Source organism: Lissotriton vulgaris, chromosome 5 (assembly GCF_964263255.1).
Source record: "Lissotriton vulgaris chromosome 5, aLisVul1.2, whole genome shotgun sequence".
Classification (NCBI taxonomy): domain Eukaryota; kingdom Metazoa; phylum Chordata; class Amphibia; order Caudata; family Salamandridae; genus Lissotriton; species Lissotriton vulgaris.
Genome location: NC_141693.1, coordinates 1,268,610,124 through 1,268,632,317, shown reverse-complemented (window position 1 = coordinate 1,268,632,317; position 22,194 = coordinate 1,268,610,124).

Here is a 22,194-nt window from a genome sequence, read left to right as displayed (position 1 = left end):
AAGAGCGCAGTGACAATTTCTGTCAGCTGTTTTCGCGCCACATACTTTCCTCAGCTGCGTTCTTCTGCGCATGCTTCAGCACGTTCCACGTCACTGGAACGCAGCGTCTGGCGCCATCTTGTGGTGAAATCTTCGGAACTTGTATAACTTTGCTTTCAAACCAGGCACATACACGGTGATGTGCACACCCATGTATTTCTAATGGAATTGTATGTTTTTCTTGCAAACAGCTTCTAATAAGACAGTTACAACAAACTACATTACTGGAAAACAAAAATCTGTACTGTCAACTAATAATCCATTCTGTGACAACTAAGCTGACGCCCCAGGCCTGTGAAATATTTCTGCTACAACTGTAACGTATATTGGACAGTTAGACAACCACTCTTGGTTTAATTCATCTCGAGTCCACTCCTTAACCCTTCGAAGGCAAGTGTCAAGTTACACTAGGAACAACTGCTACTTAGAATTTCGCTTGCGCTTTTAAATCAGAGACTTGTGTATCCTCATCCTTAAGCTCATTGGCAATGTGTGCCCTTAGTTCATTAAATCTTGCGCAACCCCAAGCTTTCCTACCTCTCAAAGGTGCTCCTAGTATGCCATGGAAGGAATGGAGAGAGTATTTCACTAATTATATAGAAACTGTGGAAGATGAGGATTTCACTCCAGAAAAGAAAAAGAAAGTGCTGTTGTACTGCTTAGGTCCAGGGGGTGTCAAGACTTATAATAATATTGAAAAGAAGGTAAGAGAAGGTAATGATGTTTATCAACATGCATTAGATGACTTAGATGCCCATTTTTCACCTATTGTTTGTGTTGCTGTTGACCGGTACAAGTTTTCAAGAAGGAAACAGGGCAAAGATGAGAGCATTGATGATTATGTGGCGGCCTTGAACAACCTGGCTCTAACTTGTAGATTTGGTCAATTGCAAGAAGAATTTGTACGAGATCAAATCATTATGCATGCGAGTAACCCCAACATCCAAGACAAACTATGGGTTAATGGAGAATCTTCCTTAAAAGAAGTTGTTGCTCTAGTTAAAAAAGCTGAACTAACAGGCAGATGTGCGAAAGCGGTTTTGGATGAGCCAATTGTCGTTAAAGCAATTCATTCTTCCAACGCAAACAAACTCAGACAAAAGGCCAGCAATAAAGAAGTTGCGCATGAGTATCATAAAAAAAATGAACCTTACAAATCTAGGCACAAAAGTGAGAAAAGTCACAGCAGTAAATACAAAAATCCACCTGAACTCAAATTCTATCGATGTGGTTCTCCTAACCACTTAGCAGATTCAACAAAGTGCCCCGCTAGACATCAGAAATGCTTGTCATGTGGTTTGACTGGTCACATCGCCAAGGCCTGCAATAGGGCATCCTTTAGGCAGAGCAGACATGTCAGACACATTCAGGATGAAAGTGACTCTTCAGATGAAAATTCGGAGTACTCAGATTCAGATAGCATCAATTACGTGTTCTCCATTGAATATGATGTATTGGAACTTACACCCACTAAAAAAAAGAAGCCCATGTGCGATGTGAAATTGGGAGGGGTAACTGTTAACTTAATGGCTGATTCCGGCTCCCCTTTCACAATCATCAATGAGAACGTATGGAAACAATTGCTTACTGATAAAATTGGAACATCGCTTGAGAAGTCAAACATCATAGCTAGAAGTTACACTGGCAACAACATCGAATTTCTAGGAACACGTGAATTGGAATTCGAGTTCAAAAACAGGAAAGCTAGTTGTAAACTCTTCATTGCAAAAAAAGGACCTTCAGTACTTGGCTGGAGTGACCAAGCCGATCTGGGAATAATCCTCAACCCAAACAGCGCAGACCCTGTTTTGTCCGTTGATGAGTCATGCAAGAATACAATTCATAAGGATTTTCCTGAAGTGTTCTCTGGAAAAGTAGGTCTTCTTAAGAGTTTTGAACACAAAATTGAACTTAAAGACTCAGCCATTCCATGTGTTCACAAGGTAAGACACTTACCAGTGTCGGTTAGGAGTGATGTTCAAACAGAGTTGAATAGACTGGTCAAAGATGGAATAATTGAGGAAGTTGAATCAGCGGAGTGGGTTTCTCCCTTAGTTGTGGTCAAACGTCCCAATGGGAAAATTAGGCTGTGCATTGACCTTAGAGATCTTAACAAGAACATTATTGTTGATCAGTATCCACTACCACGCATTTGTGAGATGTTTAATGCCACTAATGATATGTGTATTTTTTCAATAATAGATTTGAAATCCGCATATCACCAGATACCCCTACACGTGGACAGCAAGAAGTACACCACATTCATCACCCCATTTGGTTGTTACCGTTTCACTAGGGTACCGTTTGGGTTAGCCTCTGCCGCGGCGCTGTTCCAAAGGGTCATGACTTCCATCTTGGAAGGCGTTGCAGGCATCAGGTTCTTCCAGGACGATATTTTAGTCATGGGTGGCAACCAACTGGAACATGACACACGCTTAAAGCAAGTTTTCAACAAACTTAAAATGCATGGTCTTACTGTTGAACTAGATAAATGTAAAATTTCTCAGGAACAAGTGGTTTATTTGGGACACACTATCAGCCACGAGGGCATCAAACCAAAGCAAGGCTTAGTAGATGCCATTCTTAATGCTCTTTGCCCATCCAGTAAAGAGGACATCAGAGCTTTTCTCGGATTAACGGAGTATTACTCCAAATTCATAAGGAATTTTTCAGAAAAAATGTACAGTCTAAGACAGTTGCTGAAAAACAAAACAACATTTGAATGGTCCCCAGAATGTCAGACCACCTTTGAAACAATCAAAAAAGAAATTAGTGAAGCACCTTTCCTCAAGGGATTTGATCCCAAAGCCGAAATCTATGTCACAACGGACGCAAGCAACAAAGGATTAGGTGCAGTGCTAGCACAGAAGGATAATTCAAATCAAGAATGGGTTGTGGCTTTCGCCTCCAGATCACTCACCCCTGCCGAGGAGAAGTACTCGGTAATAGAACGCGAGATGCTTGCCTGTTCTTGGGCGCTCAACCACTTCAGAGCATACATATGGGGATACAACATACATCTTCGCACGGACCACAAGCCATTGATCAAGATCTTATCTGCTTCTGGTTTGCAAAATGCCTCACCACGTCTGAGTAAAATGTCAATAAAATTATTGGACTACAACTACTTAGCAGAATATTGGCCAGGCATCAAGAACAAAGTCGCTGATTTTCTCAGCAGATTACCCCTGCCACATAACGAGAATTTGAATGCTCCCGAGGATGATGAAAGAGTGGCTCTACTCTTCAACACAAATTTTGAGGGAATCTCTACTGGAGAATGGGAGAATCACATGTCTCAGGATTCAACGCTAAACGACGTATGTAAATATGTCAACACTTCGTGGCCAGAGAAACGCCACCTTCAAGACAACATTAAATTGTATTGGGAAATAAGGAATGAAATCAGCTTTGAAAATGGTGTGTTGTACAGAGTCGGTAAAGCCATCGCCCCTATCACTCTCAGAGACAAAATCCTGAAACTTTGCCACATGGGTCACCTTGGCATCACTAAAACAAAGCAAAGAGTCAGAACCTATTATTGGTGGCCCGGTATCGACAAACAAATTGAAATCCTGATAAGGAACTGTGTTGAATGCAGTGATTCTGATAAAGTTCTCAAGACATCCAAAGTTTCCCTTTCTCCACTTCACCCTCCCCAAATGGCTTGGGAAAAATTAGGCCTGGACATTGCTGGACCAATTGAAGGACATGATGGAGGGATCAAGTACATCATAGTGGTCATCGATCACTTCTCCAAATGGCCGGAAATAGAAATCGTTTCTGAAATAGACAGTTCAACTTTTATATCATTCCTGGATAAATTGTTCCTAGGTGAAGGTCTACCCAAATGTATTCTCACAGACAATGGTCCACAATTTTGCTCCATGATGTTCAAATCATTCCTTGAAAGGAACTGTATCACCCACCACACTACTTCATTGTACCACCCTGAAGGAAATGGTCTTACTGAACGCTTCAACCGTGTCCTCAAGGGACACATACAATTGTCAAGGAATGCCAATCTTAACTGGGAAGAAGAGGTGTTCAAACTCATCTGGGCTTTCAGAATCTCTCCCTGTGCCAGCACCCGCAATGCACCTTTCGTGCTCATGAGAAGCAGACAGCCTCTGAGCATTGACCTAGGTTGGATGCCTGTTTCAAAACAACTTGAATGGTCACCTGATGTCATTAGGAACAACATAATCAAGGCGCAAAAATACTACAAAGAATGGTATGACTCAAAACATAGTGCAAAAGAACACTCATTCAAAGTTGGAGATCTGGTGAAAGTTCGCTTAGAAAAAAAAGTAAAGAAAGGAGAAAGCAGATTCACCTCACCTCTTCGCATCAATGAACTTTATAACAACGCCGCCAGACTCAACGATGGGAAAGTGTGGCACATGAGCAGATTGGCGAAATGCCATCTTGAAGGCAAAGCTCCAAGTCAAATGCAACCTAATGTGCATAGTAAAGATTTGTGGGTTGATTATGATATGTCTAGTTCTGAACATGGTTGCATGCCCAGCAATGAGACTTCACATGTTCTCCCACCTGTCTCTGACTTTGCTGATTGTCACTCATCAGACCGGTCTGTTGATGTCAGTCCTCACACTCCGTTACCAACGCGGGGTTGTCATGGCGACTCACATTCTGACTCTGAAGTCATGTCTGACAGTCGCAGCTTCAGCGGTAGGTCTGGCAGAACCAGTAATGATCCTCACTCTGACACCGATAGTATTTCTGATCCTCACCGTGTCACAGGGAGGTTTGGTCGAACCATTCGTAAGCCAAAACGTTATGAAGACTTTGTATATGATTAATGTTCACCCTTCCTCCCGCTTGAATGTATGTTTCATCGCCGAGGGTTCAATCCTTTAAAACTCTCAAGAGAGGAAGATGTGTTGTATCCTAACCTTGTTCTCCCCTGTGCCCCAGTTACCTCTCTGACTTGAGAGCACCCATTGTCACCTCTCCTCTCCCATTGGTTCCCCAACGTTCCACCACCCTCTCCAGCTTTAGGAACTGTCAACTGATATGTTAATATGCTTCCTGACCACGCCGTGACCTGGTGTGGGGCTGTAGATACGGAATAAACTTACAGCTGATTTACCTACTGCTTCCTGGTATCTGATTTCAACAGAACGCTTCTGCAAAACCCTCCCACTTCCTCTCCCAGGCACGCCCTTACCCTTCGCCATATCCAACTCACCCAGAGCTTGCGAGACCTGGGGGGGGGAGCTCTCGACGTAGCAGGAGCCAGAGAATTCGCCCTCCTCTTCACCGCTTGTCGCACAACATCAGTACCGGCACAAACACTGTGCAGTCCTCTGTAGATGCACCGAACCATGACCCCGTGCCACCTGCTGAGGTAAACATGCCTGTACTGCGCGCTGCACTCCTTTGGCAGCCAGACGCTTGGGCAGCTTTTGCGGAGCCTCTGCCACCAACCAAGCTTCTGACGACAGGAGGTCTTCTCTGCCCGCCTCCTGTATCACTTTCAAAGCCTCCAACAACTCCGCCTTGAGTGCCATGCCGCTGCTGGAGGCAGCGCACCACTCGAATATAAAATTAAGCTGAGGGAAATTTCGCCACCTAAACAACTCTCCCGCCCTCCTGCCTGGCTCCTCAAAGAGTAACTCGTGCCTAATGCGCAGTTACTAATGTTTCCCCCACTCGCGCTGGCTCTCCGCACCTCCTGCCAATCATTGCCCCGGGCCGGTTCCATTTGGGCGAAAAACCCCAGGGGGAGACTGCTTGCGCTACACTCCCTCTGGGGCCCCAATTTGACAATTACACTGAATAAAACAGTTAGGAAGCACATTTCAGCTCTGAAAAACAATGACAATTATATCGAGTATGGTGGTACATTTATCAGTAATCACGGTGGTACACAGTGGCATTCCTGCCGTCCATCTGTTAAGTTCAGAGAAAATGACCACTCAATGTGGATAAACAGTCATAACACGTAGCAGATGGTCTGAGGATGCAAATAAGAATGTGTTAGTGTCTACAGAGTGGCAGTCCTTTTGTCAATCGAGTTGAACCCATGCTCAATAGTCCGACATTTAAAAATCCATTTACATTCCAGGCGGTTAAGGATCTGTTGTTGGTTTCCTCCCCTGTAGTTAGGTTGCAGGCTCTCAATAACCTGCCAAGTAAAGTCTGTTTCAGAGTGTCTTTTTAAAAGAAAAATTTCCACTATTGGTGCCGTTGGGTTATTGCAACGGATTCTGCTCCTTTGTTGGGAGAGTCTGGTCTTGATATTCTGGTTTAGCCAATGTAGCGCAATTTACAGGGACACTCAACACAATAAATTACATTTTGTGAGTTGCAGTTAGAAAAAGACTGTAAAGTGTACTTGGAGTCTTCAAATTAAAACGCTTTAGTATTAACAATAGAATCACATGCTATGCAATTATTTCACTTGTAGTGACCTTGTAGTGGAGGACGGTTGAGGTAGGGATGTATAGAATGGTCCTTTTTTGTAGGTTTGTGGCCCCTAACAAGATGATCCTTAATGTTACGGCCTTCTCTTGACGGAAAACAATGGAGTACCTGTTGTGAGATTTAGGGGATCTAGAACTCTCAAAGCTTTTTAATCATTTTCGTGAATTTGTTCCTGACAGGGCAAAATGTGGTCACACATGTAATTCTAGATAGTGGTGTTTTTTCTTTGGGCTGTAGTAGGTGTTCGCGATGTAATTACCAGGCCCGTTTCATCAAACGTTTTACTAGGTGTCTGGGATAACCTCGGTCAGCAAGCTTCTTGCAGAGTGTCTCAGCTTCTAGGAAGAAGTCTTCCTTAAATGTACAGTTCCTCCTGATTAGGAGGAACTGGCCATATGGTAGGTCGTCGTAGTGCCCTTGGGTGTGCACTGCTGTACTGGAGGAGGGTATTTTGTTCGGTAGGCTTCCTGAACAATGTGGGGTAAAGTTCGCCATTATGACTCTTGATGGTGACATCCAAGTAGTCAATTTTGGTGTTGTCATTGTTGTAGGAGAATTTAAGGTCCGGCTGGGCATTGTTGAGCCATGAGCAAAAAGCCTTTAGTTCAGTGTTGGTGCCTTCCCAAATCATAAAGACATTGTCTATGTATCTACACCATACACAAATGTTTTGGAGAAATGGGTTTGTCCTGCTGATGATGGTGTTAGTCTCAATGTCATGCACGAAAAGAATGGCAAAGTTGTGGGCAAAAACGGCCCGATTGATGTGCCTTTACATTGTTTGTAGTATTTGTCTTTGAACCGGTAGTAGTTTTTGGTCAAGGCTATTTCCAGTAATGAGGTAACGAACTCTTGGGTACCCGATGTGGGGCTGGTCGAAGGTTTAGGTGCTTTTTGATAACCTCTATGCCTTTGTCTTGGGGGATGTTCTTGCATAACGATGCAATGTCAAAGGTAACAAGGAGTTCTGTTTGGGGATTGAAAGGTTGAGATTCTAGCAGATTGATGAAATGTGTGGTATCCTTTACATATGTGGTGATATCTTGTACCAGTCTCTTAAGAAAAAATGAAAGTATCTACCCAAAGCTCTAAAACTGAGCCACAGCCGGAAAGGATTGGCCTGCCAGGTGGTACTTCCTGTTTTTTGTGTATTTTGGGTAGAGTGTACAATACTGGTGTGCGTGGAGTTTTATTATTGGGGAATGTGAATTCATTCTTACTAATGAAACCTTTTTCTAAACCCTCTTTGGTCACGGTACAGATAAGGTCGCTGATTTCTCTCAAAGGATTGCGTATCAGGAGCTTGCAGTGTGAAGTGTTACTGAGCTGTCTGTAAATCTTGATTTCATATGCAGTTCTGTCCTGTAGGACTATACCTCCACCCTTGTCGCATGGTTTTATGACAATGTCATCCATTTCTCTTAGTCTGTTGAGGCTGTTTTTTTCTTCTAGACTCCCATCAAAGGGGATGAACCTGTAGTCTTGCCGTATTTTGTTAAAATCTTTTAGCATGAGGTGTTCGAAGGCAATGATTTCAGGGGGCATAGAGCCACTTGGGGGATTGAAAGTAGATTTTGGACGTAGTCCTGTACTGTCTATCTTGGGCGGTGTTTCGTTGTTTTGAAAAAATGCATTCAGCCTGACTTTCCTGAAAAATTGGAAAATTTCAGTTTGTATGGAAAACCAATTGGGTTTTTCCGTTATTACATAAGATAGACCTCAGTAGAGCGATATCTGTGGAAGCCAGATGGTGTCTTGACAGGTTGAATATGGACATTAGGTCTATTTCTTGTGTTGTTGTGTGCGGTATGATGTCTAGTACTGGTACCCCTATTGGTAAAACTTGCATCTCGTTTTGCGTTCGCCTGGAGGGAAGTTGTACCTGTTATTCCCTCTGGGTCCCTCTCCTTCAAAGGGTTGGCCTCTCCCTAAAAAATTGGGGTTATGGGAAGAGGTAATGGGGCTTGCGCCGGGGTCAGAGTTGTCCGAGTCCAATGAGGAGTCTGAAAAAGTTACTGATTGTCTGTTCCTGAACCTACCCGAGGTTCATGCAGGGTTTCTCTGTAGTTCTAGAGAGTTTGAGGTGAAAAAATGTTTCCTGGAGGTAGGGGTAAGTCTTCTCTTTGTTGTAGTTTTTTATGTCTTTCGTCACCTTAGTGGATTTTTTGTGATTCTCGAAGCTTTGGAAGTCTAGAATAGTCTGTTCTAATTTCTCTAAGGCTGCCTTTGCGTCTACTAGGCTATCTAGCTCTAGGATTGCTTTTTCCAGTTCTTTGATCTCCTCCAATTCCTTTTTACTATGCTCTAGAGCTGTGTCAATGCCTAGCACCATCCAATGGCGGTAATAGGGGGTGCCAATGTGTGAGAAACCAGTCTTGAATTTTTTGTCTTGCCAAAAGATGGCAGGTATATTGCACACCTGCAGGCCAACCGGAATACTATCTGCCTTGTGATATTAGGTGAGCATGGGAGCATGCAGTTCTGTGCATATGTTTCTTTTTTAATCTTTCTAGCGCAATCAACCTATTCACTAGCTATATGTATGGAAGAGTGAATGTCCGCTACTGATTCTAGCTATATATTCCTCGGTGGATGTTGGAATATTAGGTGTAGACATTATTTGTAATTCTGTCCACAATACTACTTGAAGTTATTGTATCTGCCCAATGACCAGGCGGGTATTCATGGATGATTTTAGATAATCAATATAACCACTTTACAGAGTGGAACCATTGCAGTGTAGCCACTGCACTTAACAAGTATAGAGAGATACAAGGGGACCCCAATACGTGAACCTGGGGCGTTGAAGTCTTGTAGAAAAACAATGGATGTAGTGTGGCCAAAATGGTCCGTATAAAAAATTATCCAGTGGGGGGCACTATGTTTGAGAACAGAAGGTGAATTCTTCTAGGGGGCGATGAGCAATGTACAAAGGGACATGTAGGTCAGTTTATAACAGACATTTATTTCAAAAAGAATAGTATTAAGGTGCTCACACAATAAGTGAAAATAAGCCTGACATGAAATGTGATGGTGAAATTAAAAATAAAGTCATCGCATTGACAACAGTAGTAGAAACTCCTCAAAAACATTTTACAGAGTGGGAGGAGTTCATGTTGCAGGTGGTCAACGGCGTTCAGATCTCAATTGCTCGAGATCATCATCAGTCAAGCTGAATCTGAAATAAGGTAAACGGGGGTAATTAATATATAACCTAGTCATATCCCTAGATATTGTACATACTTAGTTGTGTCATTGTATAGCTCCCTTTTTAAGACATAGACATAAGGTCAGGTTATGAAAACCATTCCTGTTACTGTTATTTTGTATAGGAATGAACAGTTACACAATTTTTTGACCAGTTTATTAATTAAAACAAATAGAGTGGTGCCAAGAAGTCAAAATTGGTGGTAGAGGCACCGGAGGAGAGGGCAGAGTCTGGGCACAGTGCAGAAAAATGACAATATAGAAATGAGCATATTTACAGGTGTGCAAAACAGGCATGCACAAGCATCAGTGCTTAGACAGAAGATCTGTGCTGCAGGTTATAGGATCAGGGTCTGAGCCTGACGCAGGAAATTTTGCCTACACAGAATATAGCAAAAGCAAAATGTCCCAAGAGGAACCATTTAGGGAGGTATCCAAACCACTGGCATCGCCCAGTTCCTCCTCCCAGTCCGGTTCCTCAAGCTGGTCAGCTAAAGGGTCTCCCACCCCCACCCCGTCCTCCTCACCCTCCTCTGCTACCACTCATGACGATAGGGAACACCAGGGATTAACAGCGGTACAAAAGTGACCCCTGGCGGGAGGCGACGTCAGTCCTGCACCGTGTCCAAGTCAGGGGAGATCTGGGGTTGACACCGGTTGGGGGCACAACCGGCGTCGGGCATCGACACTGGAATCGGCACTATGGAAGGTATCATGAGGTCAACCGGCACCAATCCGGATCTGGATCCTCGGGGGCCCTCTGGTGCCAGGGCCGCAGGGTACGAAGGGTCACCTGTGGTGTTAGGCTGCCCAAAAATGCTATGATGCGCCTTGTAAAAGGCTCGAAGTTGGGCAGGGTACGCTCGGGCTCACAGAAAGGGAGGGAAGCGGTCCCAGAAGCAGGCTCAGAAGACCGAGCTGGAGAAGGACGAAGCTCCGGGTCCTGTGTCAAGTTTGCTGACAGACAGGGAGAAGGTGAAGAGCGACGATGCTTCTTTGCCTTTTTCTTGTGCTTCAACTTATCTGAGGCGTGCAAAGACTTTTATGACGAGTGGTGGTGACTCCGCCACAGGTCCAGAGACCTTCCTCTCAACTGTAACCTTGAATATTGCGGAGCGGACTGCCAAGCCTCCAAGAGCTTTTGGGACCGCTTCTGCAAAGACTTCAGATTCATGAACCTGCAGTCGGAGCACGACTTCAGGTCGTGGTCATGCTCCAGACACCAGAGGCACTCGAGGTGCAGATCCGTGACTGACACTGGGTGGTAATTCTAAGGTAAGGAATCTATAACTAATGGTCTCTTTCAGATTTATAGAATAAAAGCTTGTTAAGAGTCGGATCAAAGCATTTCCTAGAGAGATACAATAAAAATATAAAATTCGAGGAAGAGACTCTAGTTGTGTGCTAGGTGTTAGAGTCAGAAGAGTTAAGGTGCTGGTTGATGAGAAGAGGTTTTAATTTTCTTTTGAAGCTCATGAAGGAGGGGTTTGTTTTAATATGTACTGGGACGAAGTTCCAGACTTTGGAGGCATTGACAGAGAAAGAGCATGCTAGGGCTTTTTGTTGATGTTTTCTGTGGGGGATGAGAAGTAGACCGTGGGTGCTCCTTAAATTTCTCAACTCGCCTGCCTTTGTGAATTTGGAAGCATCAATTGTGTCTAGCCATTAATGGACCTGGATGGTCTGACCGTTGTTGGATAGGAGGAGGGTGTCCGTCTTATCTTCATCAATCAATCAATCAAAACATTTATAGAGCCCGCTACTCACCTGTGAGGGTCTCAAGGTGCTGAGGGGGGGGGGGGGGTGCTGCTACTGCTCGAAGAGCCAGGTCTTGAGATGTTTCCTGAAGGTGATATGGTCCTGGGTCATTCGTAGGTGTGCGGGGAGGGAGTTCTATGTCTTGGCTGCCAGGTAGGAGAATGGTCTTCCTCCGGTGGTGGTTCTGCAAATTCGTGGGACGGTGGCGAGGGCGAGGTTGGTGGATCGGAGCTTGCGGGTGGGGGTTTAGAACGAGAGGCGGTTGTTGAGGTATTCGGGGCCTATGTCATGAAGCACCTTGTGTGCATGGGTGAGGAGCCTGAACGTGATCCTTTTGTTGACAAGGAGCCAGTGTAGGTTTCTAAGGTGGACGGATATGTGGCTGTGGCGGGGGATGTCGAGGACGAGTCGTGCGGAGGCATTCTGTATGCGTTGTAGACGTTTCTGAAGTTTAGCGGTGGTTCCTGCGTAAAGGGCGTTTCCATAGTCCAGTTGGCTGGTGACGAGGGCCTGTGTGACGGTCTTTCTGGTTTCGGTGGGGATCCATGTGAAGATTTTTCGGGGCATGCGCAGGGTGTTGAAGCAAGAGGATGAGACGGCGTTGACTTGCTTGGTCATCTTGAGGGAGGAGTCCAGGATGAATCCCAGGTTTCGAGCGTGGTCCGAGGGTGTCGGCACGGAGCCCAGTGCTGAGGGCCACCAGGAGTCGTCCCAGGCAGACGGGGATTGTCCGAGGATGAAGACCTCCGTCTTGTCTGAGTTCAGCTTCAGGCGACTGAGCTTCATCCATTCTGCGACGTCCTTCATTCCTTCCTGGAGGTTGGTTTTGGCGGTGGCTGGGTCTTTTGTGAGGGAGAGTATCAGCTGGGTGTCGTCGGCGTAGGAGATGATGTTGATGTTGTGTTTGCGTGCAATGGCGGCGAGGTGGTTCATGTAGATATTGAAGAGGGTTGGGCTGAGTGAGGAGCCTTGTGGTACGCCACAGATGTTCTCGGTGGCCGCTGAGCGGAAGGGGGGAGGCAGACTCTCTGGGTTCTGTCTGTACTTCATACATGAATCTAATTTAAATAAGGGAAAAGGCAACGTTATTAACCCATGTGAGGTTCCGTGATTCTGAACCCGTTCAGTAAAAGTCATCGTATCAAGACGATTTTGGTATCAGCGGATCCCAAATGACAAGTGCGGTGTGTACGAGTGCTTTCGCCATGTTCGATTGATGGATACACTGCGTATTCAGGGATTTCGTTCCGAACCTTCGGGTTCCATTTTGTGTACGGCAGCCATTTTGTGGTTGCCCTCACATAGGCGATGACTACGGCCGATCGAGTCTTTGGGACACGTACACCTTTAGCGGACTTTTAGATGACCTGAGCGAACTGACTCCATTGCCCGAAGCTAACCTTGTTGAGCCAGTTCCTTGTTCGACAGCTGGTCAGATAGAGCTCAAAGAGCAGGACATTGCTGAGTTTATGGTACACGCACACACCCTTCTATCCTGCTTCTCATCTGTTTCTGTTCCTTCTTTTATGGCCTATTTATGGTTTGGGTTGAGGTCTTTTTATTATGGGTTTGTCCGGCCTGTCCGAGCAAGAATGTTGGGTTTTCCCTCTAATTGATGGTAGGATGGACAACTGAAAGTGGGCTTGTCGTTACGCAATACCTTCTGAAATGTCACTGTGTGATTGGACAGTTCATAAGTAATTGTTGCTAGTCAGGAATGTGATTTTTGGCATAAAAGACGATGTCTCGCAATACGAAAATTGTACAGTCTCTGACGAACCACCCGTGTTGTGCTTCGTAGACTTCTGTTCCTGGTTGCAGCCAATAAATTTGATCTTTGAAGTCACCGAGAAGTATCCCGTGTCTCTGTATTCTAAGACAGGTGAACCCAAAGACATTGGGCGTGCCCCTGGCGCCGCTGGGTTCTAAAACCCGGTTCTTCACATGAATGAGCCATACAGCTGAATTATACTCTGCCACAGAAAATGGTAAAGGTTCTAATTTTTCAATATGTAAAAATGTATAGGCGGCATCATTCATAGACATAAATTGTTGTTTTACAGTCAAATTGAATGGTAAAAATAGGGAAGAGGTATTCATGTAGTCCCATGGAACTTTACCAGCCTTTAACGTTTGTAGTGTCGAAGCAAATTGCATATTGGAGCGTAATTGATTTTGATCATGGTACAAAACAGATACTTCATTCAGTATAATATCAACAGCATATGAAACCATATTATCCAATGTGTAAATTCGGGAAGATAGGGTGTTAATACTGTTATCAACAACTGCAAGCATTTTTTCTAAATTAGCCTGGTCGATAGAACGTAATCTAGATGTTGCTTCTATCTGAAATAGTTTCCAAACTTCGTTGTAAGCAGCATATAATCCATAAATCCATCTTTTCAACCTGCCACCCGCATGGCCCTTGGAAAAAATCATTTAGATCATTATCTTCAGGAAATTTGAGGGTAGGGACAGTGCACCAGAGATGAAGTCAAAGGAAACTGTGAATGTATTCTAAATATCCTTTATTCCATAAGTTAATTTCTTAAAATTTGCACCTTCGGTCAATTTGGACAAATTGGGTTGAACTGACGCTAAGGTGGAATGTTTGAGCCAACTTTGACATAATTTGCCTACCGAATAGGTAGTAACAGTATGCTCACTTTCAAAACGAGGATCCACCCTAACTTTGTATAGCCTGGGGCCAGACCCAGAAAATGATGTTGGCACAAATCTGAACTTTTCGGCCATAACAACCAACCTTGGGAAACAAAACTGGAAATGTTAAAAGAGGAATTTAGTATAAGAGATTGTAACTCAGTAAGGGACCTATCAGTGGGATTGTACCATGTAGGGTATTCTCCCATTTTAGGAAGAGAAGGAGCATTTCATTTTTTAGACGTAGCCCATCCAAAGCAGGTGGTTTGTGAAATAGTCAAATTCAGAAACAACATTTGGTTTGGGATGAGGCGTGCACTAAGCAAAGCATCAGTGCCTTGTACCTGCCAGCCTTTAGAACCCCAAACAGATTTAAGATCAACAGTATCTTTCCACAGCTCATAGCCCCCTATAGCCAATTAGTCGATAAAGGACTTCAAATACATTAATTTAGTGTGGGTAAGTCTAACTTTGGAAGAGGAGTTAGCAGTCGCCTTAAAATAAAACTGCCTCAGGATTGGACTGATTAAAATCAGTAAAATAAGTAAACTTCTTTAAAAGAGTTTTCGAGCTGCCTTCAACGGAAGCAGGACAATGTTCCCATTGTGTGTAATTAACCACAATTCTAAACGTGTTGGCTTTATGCAGAAAGTGGTTGCCATTATGTTGGTAGCAAAATAAGTCTGCATAATTGGCTGAATTAAATACAAATCTTCAGCATCAAAAGCAGCATAATATGTTTCCAATCAGAAAACAGAGCCTCTACGGCTTGGACATCCCAATCATCAGAGCGTATGTTTGTTTCACCACAACCCTCATTGAAACTTGTAGTACATTTGGAACATTTATAACCTCTGTGGGGTCATGAATCTGAAATTTAACAGCAACCCATACAATCCAATCTAATACGGGCCAAACTGTGATGTTAACAAAAGTTTGGTCCCTCTTCATGAGGTGAGATGAGATGAGGAGTGGGGTGCCAAAGTTCCATCAATTAGTCTAATTGTAGATCTTTCTTTAACATATGTCCATTCACAAAACGGAATGAATACACCACAAGTCCAATTGACATGAATAAAAAAATTGAAAAAAGCACCAGCCAAATGTAAGACCATGGGGGTATCTAAAAATGTTTCTTAAACCAAACAGCAAAAATAGACATTTTTGAGGGGGACTTTGAAGTTGTAGATTTAGAGTCTAATGAAAGACAGGACTGTTCAAAAGCAGTAGTCCATACCTCAGGCACAGACACATCTGTGAGAGAAGTATCATCAATGTCATCAGGAGGATCACCAGCCGGTGAACACAACAAAGGACTTGCAACTGTAGGCATCTTAATTTCAATGTCCAGTAGACAATTATTCTTTTCTACTGTGTGCTTTTATGAGTGTAACTCGAATAGAGCTGAAATTGAATTGAATTGATTTCAATGTCAGGTCTGGTGGAAATTGCCGGAGCCAAAACAGAATTTCTCAGCGTTGCTGGACAAGAGACCGTTGGAATCATACTAAAAAGAATCGGCCACTCGCTGTAATTTGACATTGTCAATAGAGATGTACCAGTTTCCCTTGCGACCAGGAAGTGGAGGTAAAATGACTGTTCTTGTGCCCTGCACGCCAAGTACAGGAACTGGTGCTCAATATGAGGGGCCAAACTCCTCCTTGTTCTCCACCTTCTCACAGACTAGGTCACCGACTTGGGGTAGCCAGCCAACTACCAGAATCTGAAGAGCAGCAGCAGATGTGAAGGGCAAATGTTCTTTTGCAAGACTGTCTCTGGTCTTTTGTAGGTTCTGTAAAACATCAGGATGTTTATCTACGTCAAAGGATGCAGCAGACGCCGCCATGTGTAGACCCCCAAGGTCCGAAACAAACAATTTTATGCCAAAGAGCATTTCGTATGGGTTCTGCCCACCCAGAGACCTTCTAGGGAGATTATTAAGTGCACGTTGGACTCTATAGAGATGGGCTAGCCAGGTCCGGCCAGTACCTAAAACCTAAGCTGTCAATGATTGCTTTAAGTCACGGTTCAGCCGCTCAAGAACACTATTGCCCTTAGGCCTGTATGGAGACGAAAATTTGACTTGGACCCACAATGAACACATGGCTTCCTTGTATGCCTTAGGGGCAAACACTGGACCCTGGTCCGAATGAAAGGTACGACATTCAAAAATTCCCACAAAGACACACAAATCCCTCATGACAGTGCGGGGATCAGCACTCCTGTGTGGCCACACCCAAACAAAGCGTGTGCATGAATCTACTGCAATTATGGTATACTTATACGCAGTATCTGAGGAGAAAGGACCGCAGTGATCTACATAAACACACCCAAGTGGTTTATTAGATATTTACAACTGTGTCTGGGGCGGGCCCGCAGCAGTTGAAGATTTAATCTGCTGGCATATGTCACAAAGAAGGACATAATCACGCGTCTGTTTGTACACTCCACGCCACCAGTAACGCTGTTGTTGGAGAGATACAGTAGCTGACACGCCGGCATGCGCTGAGGTCATGCCCTTCGGGCGCCGCTGTTATCAAAGTCTGCCAGTGGTCCATGTTAGGAATTAACTTGTCACCAAGGTCGTTAATTGTCACATAGGGAACTTTATCAGGATTTAAATGATAAGAGTATTTAGAAGGGAAACCTCTAGGTTAATTACCACCCTTCTCTGTTGCCGCAATGGCTGCCAAGATGTCATCATCAAACTTACTTTTGGAATGTGTAACTGCTGCTACTACATATGTCTTGGCTGCCTCATCAGCAAGACCGTTACCAACAGCGTGTACCCCCACGTGTTGGTGACCAAGAATATGAATTACAAACACGAGTGGCAGCTGTTCTTTAAGCCTGGCCACTCAAACTCATAGCATTTTGTGTTTAATCGTGCTGCCTTTGGAATCACGATAGTCTGTCTGAGTCCCCAAAAATTAATTGTAGTTGTAAGACTCTACCCAGTAGTAAGAGTCACTTACAATAAGAGTAGTCACACATGGGTCAGTGTACTTCGGTGAAAGCACCAGAGCATGGAGCTCTGCCAATTGAGCGGTACAGTCCATAATGTCTGTGTATGTGTGTATGCTGTATCTCTTAACTTGTGGATAAGCAAAGTAGTGGACTCTACAGCGCCGGCCAGTATTGCTATGTCACGCAGAGAATCTCCCTCTGCTCCATGGTTCTCTCCTGAACTCATGGCCGAAAAAAGTAATTGTAAAAAACTGGAGCGCCTCTGGCGAACAAATTACTGTGATTTAGCCAAAACCCGCTATAAAAAAGCTCTTCATGCTCTACATCGATCCATCAAAAAAGCCAAAAAAACTTTCTTCGAGGCCTCTATTCTGCAGGCGGAACAATCGAGCAAAGAAGTTTTTAAGATTGTTCAATCTTTCTTTAAGCCCAAAGCTATCGAGACGGATATTATCCCATCGGTCAGATTCTGTGAATCTATATCAGACTTTTTTGACACCAAAATTTTAAAAGTGTATGATACTTTTACAGATCCCCAGCCGACATTAATGGATGAGGTGGGAGCTTCTGAGCTTCTGAGCTTCCCACTACCCCCTTAAACCAATTTCAGCCTATCACCCTCTCCGAGGCAGTAAAAGAAATACACAAATGTAAATCTGGAGCTCCTGATGATCCTTGCCCACCTAAACTATGGAAATTAATGTCTGAAGCAATCGCAGTTCCCCTCTTACACATATGGAACACGTCCATTGCAACGGGCACGTTTCCGGACTGTTGGAAACAGGCCACGCTTCTTCCGCTGAAAAAAAAACCTCAAGGTGTACCGGATGACCTGAGCAATCTCCGACCCATTTCTCTCCTTGCAGCCCCCGGTAAAATGCTTGAAAAACTGATCCAACGGCAGTTAAATAATTTTATTGAAGAAAGCGGTGCCCTACATGAAACTCAATCTGGCTTTAGAGCCGGCTTCAGCACTGAGACGGCCCTCATCGAGGTTGCCGAGTCTATCAGGTGGTCCTTAGATTCAGGGGCATCAGCTATGCTGGTGCTCCTGGATCTATCAGCTGCTTTCGATACTGTAGATCACAGCAGACTGTTGACTCGACTTAAGGACATTGGCCTTGGAGACAAAGCACTTAACTGGCTACTCTCCTACCTCACCAATCGCTCCCAGAAAGTGGCCCTGGGTCCCTTCTCTTCTGGACCAAAAAACCTTTGGTGTGGCGTCCCACAGGGGTCGGCACTCAGCCCCCTGTTGTTCAATGTCTATTTGGCCCCGCTTTTCACCTTGATTGCCAAATGGGGGGTCAAGGCAATATCCTATGCGGACGACACTCAATTAGTCTTCCCATATTCAGACACGTCTGAGGCAGCCTTCAGCAAAATCAGGGGTTGTCTTCAAGACATAGCCAAATGGGTGAACACCAACAAGCTCAAAATGAATGCGAGCAAAACGGAGGTGCTATTCTTCGGTAATCTCAAACATCCCCCCCCGGATCTGTGGTGGCCAACGGAAATGGGCCCTGCCCCATCTCCCGGAACCCATGCAAAAAATCTCGGAGTAAAATGGGATGAGAACCTGTCTTTCCTGCCGCATATACAACAGCTCACCGCTGGCTGCCTGCATAAACTCAGAAATTTGCGGAAACTTCTGCCCCTGCTACCAGTCGAATGTTGAAAAACGGTCGTTCACGCAACAATCACATCTCGACTCGACTATTCTAATGGCCTCTATCTTGGTCTACCCAAATATGCGGTGCAACGCTTACAGATCGTGCAGAATGCGGCTGCGAGATTGATAAAACGTGTCCCTTTTAGGCAGCACATCTCTCCGCATCTGCACGAGCTGCATTGGCTGCCAGTGGCAAGCAGAATTAAGTTCAAAGTGCTGACCCTGGCTTTCAGAGCACTAAAAGGCACGTGTCCCAATTATCTAAAACTCCGACTCCCTCGCTACCGCCATAAACGAGAGCTGCGCTCAAACTCCTTGCTCAAGCTTACGGTACCGCGCGTGAGGAAAGCTAGATTTGGAGGCAGATCCTTTTCGGCCGGCACGGCGAAACTCTGGAATACTTTGCCACCTGCCATCCAATCCGCCACCTCAGAAGCCAGCTTTAGGAAACTCCTAAAAACATGGCTTTTTACTCAATAATCCTGTTCTTTCTCCTGACTACTCACTCTTGCTGTAGGACTTGCTAGCGCCGGGACACCTCCCCAGAGGTAGCTGTTCGCGCTTAACAAGCTTCTGTATTATTATTATTATTATGAACAACATCAGACTTGAATTCTCCATTCACCATAGTACCAACCCTATTAAGCAGGCCGCTGAACACGCATGCTTTGACCTCGTCGCGGTTTGAGCAGATCCGTCTGTGTAAATGATACAATGGAAATCCTCTAGCATGGTCAGAGGATCAGGATGAACGAATTCATACTGCAAGTACTCCCGAGTTTGCAAAGAGGAAACAAAAATGAAAGTGACATCCGCAGATGTCGAAGATGTTGCCCATTGTATGCACCGAGGATGCAAAGCTTTTGAATTTGGTGCACTGGCTTTGTCACTGCCTTCAAGGCAGGATATGGTGTACCAACCAACATGTGTTTCCCCTGAGACAGCGCTCTTTCTTTCAGAATCGCCATCTGCACTGCAGTCAAAACTTTTTCCACAGAGGAAAATCGCATTTCAGCCGAAGTGTACATGTGTGACTTGTAAGCTATAGGCACTGTGTCACCCTCATTAAAAGTCAGGTACGTGAAACCCACCGCCCCAGGCACAATTCTTATTACCAGGTTGGTGTGGTTGTCATGAGTCAGTAAGAATTTAGATTCAAGAAGATCAGACTGCAAAGATTGCAAAATTGCAGAATGTTCAGGCAGCCAGCAAGATTTGGTGAAAGTAGGTTGCACCAAGGCATAAAGCGGCTTCATACACTTTAGAAAAAAGGGGACCCCTACATAACCAATAAACTTGCTATACACAGGGACATAACACAAGTTAGTTTTGGCTTACTGTTTTTTCTAGTCCTTTTATACTTCATCTGGAATCATGTTATTCCTCTCTGCTGATCGAGTTTCTATGTACTGAAGTATGTGTTACCTTAATACCTTCAGTTTCTATTGTAGCTTCAACGTCCATACCCACACACAGCCTGCATGATTCACTTAGGTCTAGTGGTGTGCTCTATCTAATATGTTTATCTATGATATGTCCATAATTCGTAGGATAGTAAGATCTTTCAGTATTCTAGACTATTTTGTGTCTCGGGCCACTTACATTCCTTCTCTCACCTTTCTTTAATGTATATATTTTTCTTCTTTATCTTTTATGGCATCTCTTATCTCTTATACTTTCCTTCATTATAATTTTGGTTTATGTCTACGAAATGTATAGTTTTTCTTTACTCTTTGTAAATAATTTTTTTGTGTAATATAATAGAACCATATGGATTTATATATATATACGTTTTTTCCTGTTTTAGCTATAATTCTATTCTATTGAAGATGCTATTCCAAAGTCTAGTAAAGTTGTACTAGTTATAAGAAATGTCTCTTTTAAAATTTTTAAAAATGTACAATAAACTGCATTATCCGTAGTAATTAAATGTTCATGGTTAAGTAGGAATTAGCAGTGTAAACCATATACCCTGTTTAGGTTTAAATTGGTGATCAATATTCTAGGTGCATATGTATATAATATAAATTTGTAACTACTTAGTTATTTTATGTTTTACATAGTTTTATTGCAATAGATGGTCCCCTGATGAAGGCAGTTTTGCTGAAACCCGTGTAGTTTACATCTACCACATTGTCCCTCTCAACTGCACGTCGACGGTACATTTAACTTCATCTGTTGAAACTGCGGAATTGTCCTGTGAATATGATCTATTTTATTCTATTTCTATTGTTGAACGTAACTTTTCTATTTATCATTTTTTTGCTAATAATTATGGTCACGGTATATTCTCTTTTTGAATTGAAATGAATTTAAGAAAAACAAACAATGTGATTTGAAAATAAATAAAATGGTATATTTTTTCCATAATAACTGTGTACAATTTATTTATATGTAGAGTATAGTTAGTGTTTTTTTGCACACCTAGAATATTTTGTTGCAATTTATTGAAGCTTGCTATAGTTGCTTTACCTATGAAGCGGCTTGATACGCTGGGCATATTGGGGAATGTAAGTACACCCGAAATAAAAAAAAGCAAGCAAAGATTGTAGTTTTTTCAGAGTTGTAGGAGCATGCAATTGTATGCATTTCTCCAGGAAGTGAGGTGCTAAACCGCTGCCTTCATTGTTGAGCTCATAGCCCAGGAACAACACTGTGTACTCTGCAAAGTGTGATTTAGCAAAGTTAAATTTGTATCCAAAGTCCGCAAACATACAAATAATGCGGTCAACGGGACACAGATGCGGCCATAATTCGACGTCTGTGAGATAAATGTCATCAACATACAAACCCGCATCGGGGTCGAGTCTCTCCAAAAGAGAGAATATGCTGCAGGCAAAGATGCCTGGACTGTTCTTATAGCCCATAGCTAATCTTCGGAACTGTTTTTGATTACCGCCACAGGTAAAAGCTGTCCATTGACTACTGATAGAGGACAGGTTATGGCTAAAAAAGCCATTCGATTCAAGTGTGGTCTTAAACTGTTTACGCACAAGACTATCTACAAAGGCATAACTGTGAGTATTCTGTTCCGAGCAGGTCCGACAATGGGAGTTTAAGTGCCGGTAATCCAATACCAAACGGTACGAGCCAGCAGGCTTAGTCACAGTAAAAAGAGGATTATTCATCCACGGCACACATGTTTCAATCACACTTTGATATTCCAATTGTTCAAGGATTTCAGCTATGGGAGCTTTTGCTTGAATTGGGATATTGGGGTTGAGGCTGTGGCATAGACCGCAATGAAATCTCATGTCTGGGGGAAAACTTGTCCAATCCACATTGAGTACAGTACAATGCCGGTGCAAGCACCTTAGCCCACTCTTCTGCAAAATTCAAGGCCTGTTCTTTTGGCACAGTATGTGCAAAACTAGGGAGGATTACCACTTCCCCTCTCGGAGCGGCCAAAACAAAGGGTGGGGGCCAATCTGCCTCCA